The sequence below is a fragment of the Lycium ferocissimum genome, unplaced genomic scaffold (genome assembly GCF_029784015.1).
Source record: "Lycium ferocissimum isolate CSIRO_LF1 unplaced genomic scaffold, AGI_CSIRO_Lferr_CH_V1 ctg4328, whole genome shotgun sequence".
NCBI lineage: Eukaryota > Viridiplantae > Streptophyta > Magnoliopsida > Solanales > Solanaceae > Lycium > Lycium ferocissimum.
The window spans coordinates 46,756-49,544 of NW_026725643.1; the positions used below are offsets into that span (position 1 = coordinate 46,756).

Below are 2,789 nucleotides of genomic sequence, written 5' to 3' on the forward strand. Positions count from 1 at the left end.
CAGGAGTTACCAGATAATTCGTACCCCTCGAATTCGGATGGGGCAAATGGGGAGGGCCAGACCAGTAGATGGCGGGAGGACACTGAGGAGGATACTTCACTTTACAGCCCTCCATATCAAGAGCAGGACAGGCCGACTACAAGTATATGGGCCTTTTATTGAAATTTCTTATGTGTGTGCAACTATTGCAGGACATCATTAGTAGTTGACGAATGGGAATTCTAAAAGAACCAATGACCAAAGTACATATAGGTAACGGTGATTAAGATGTTTTTGGCCACCACTAGGAACCTTAAAATTAGGAATGAAAGACAGTCGAGGGTGCTAATTGATGGTTATTATTGGGGGTTTCGAAGGCTAAACCAGCATTTGCTCGGTCAGAAGAGTAAAGGACCTTTCCAATCCGAAGGGAGATACATTACAGGAATTTTTTTATTGGGATCCATTAAAACTTCAATTTGTTTGAGGCCATATGACAAGGGCCACGCAGCAGGATGGATGGGATCATACCAGCACTAACGCACCGGATCCCATCAGAACTCCGAAGTTAAGCGTGCTTGGGCGAGAGTAGTACTAGGATGGGTGACCCCCTGGGAAGTGTGCTAAGAAGTCCTACAGATCCAGACATAAGAGAAGGATGAGGAACTAGAATAGCTTGAGGGAAATTAGAAACGTGTGAAACTCACGGTTGGAAATTCTAGATGATTGCGAAAGGTAAGGCGGACTGGCTGGGCAAAGAGAGAGAAGATGTGTTACAGCTACAGAATTAGGACGAGTTTAAATATTATTAGGAATACTTGGTAAGAAAGGTGTTAGTAGAGGTATATATGATATTTTATGTGTGGTTATGTTAACCAATATACGTGCCCCAATGATCGACGTTGCGATATGTTAAAGGTACTGATTGACCAGTGTATTGAAGTTCAAGTGACAAGTGCTACAGAGCAAGTTGACATTATTTTCTTTAAAGGTTAGAATTGGATAAGCCTGATGCAATAACACCAGGGAAAAGAAGAAAGTGAGTATGCAAGAGTAAGAAAATTAGGATTCCTGAAAAAATGACAAGCGTAAGTAACAGAAGTACGTTGCTAACGAGGGTCAAGTAAAGCATCCGAGAGAGAGAGAGAGAGAGTTCAGGACGAGGTAGAGATAAAGGAATATTTGGATGAATTTTAAAAGTAAGAATGTGAAGAGAATAGAATATGGTAGTGTGGAACGAAGAGACGAATGTGTAGGGCCCAAAAATAGATTATGATAAGTGGGATGTGAATTGGGAAAGAATAAGCAGGTTTTGCGAAGGCGCTAAGGGGTTTTGACTTTTAAGGGACGTCCGAAGAGGTGAATGCATAGTCTTAATAACATGCCACACTTACCTCGAAAATGGAGAAACCCTTCCACAAAGTTGACTTAGAGATAGATCGGACTTGCACTTCTGAAAGGATATTCTACGAACTCCAGGGCCAATGCTATTAAATGGCAAGTAGAGAAGAGCATTTAGGAGTAAAGGAATTTAAAACCCCTGATGACGAAAGTAAGAAGGGTACACTAATGGATTGACTGAAGAAAATCGAGCAATCACTAAGGACAAGGGAGAGGATGATAGGTTGACAAAGCTGACCATGAGGCAATATATCAGTGATATGGGCTAAGAGCCCCTGTAAAGAGTATAGAGGTCTGATCATAAAGAAGATAAACTGACACACGGGGAATATTTATAAGTATGAATTGGCCGTGCGGCAAAAAGAAAGATGAAGGCAGACCAAAAAAAGAAGGGAAAGTGTGGACTTTGTAAGGATTCCATGATAAGAACAAGAAGTGGCAGGACACTGGGAGAACTATAACACATAGTTATGATGCAAATAAGTAGTTAAGGAGAATTAAGGACAAATGAGCTAAGCGAATGAAAGGACGAGCCGTGGGAATGGATGGTGTGAAATATTAACCTTGAATGGTGTAATATAGATGTAAATCGGAATTGGGAACCCCAAGAAAGAAAGATTTCAAGGGTGTTAAGAAGATGGCCGTGGAAAAAAAAAAAAAAGAAACAAGGATTGAAGGAGCGAGGTATAATTGGACGCTCCATAAAAGAGGCTTAATGAATTACCGTTGTCCCTGTTAATTCATTAGCCCGGGGAATTACTGGTTGAAAAAGGTAGAAGTGGGAAGACAATAAAGGTGGCACTTATAGTGAATCTGAGATGTACGAGCATTTAATGTGGTACCAGACTTCGTCTAGTAGAAAGGAAAATAGGCCAGACTATGCGATGAAAGGAATTCCGGCATTATAAAGAACTGAGAAGTGAGAGGATCGTTAAGGTCGACTAGATGATTATCAAAGATGATTACTATTCAAACGTTATTGGTGTATAAGAACTGCCTTATAAAGAGGGAGAAGAGCAGATTTAGCCTTGAAATTAAATATGGCATTCCCAAAGTTCTAAAGAAAAAAATGTATTAGCTTGAAAAAGCCAAAGTTTGAGATGTATCAATATATCAACGATGTATTAGGAGAAAGCAGAGATGGATTGGAAATAAGCGTATTATGGGGCAGGTATGGGAAAGAAAGTATGATAGGAAAGTAAGGGGATTAACAAGTCAGAAAGAATGATTCTCTATGATGTCAGATACGATAATGATTCTCTGTGATGTGAGATACGATGTCTCTAGATCATGGTTTCAATCGCTCATACCGGAGAGACTGGACCGCATCCAAATACACCATGATATACTCTGAAGGGTAACAAAGAGAATAAGAAAGGTTTGCAAGCCATACAGAAAAACTGAAATGA

General features: G+C 40.2%; 1 pseudogene; it reads left to right on the forward strand.

Moving 5' to 3' along the window:
* The first annotated feature begins 499 nt into the window (after positions 1-499).
* LOC132044381 (5S ribosomal RNA) lies at positions 500-616 on the forward strand (annotated as a pseudogene).
* Positions 617-2,789: the final 2,173 nt, after the last annotated feature.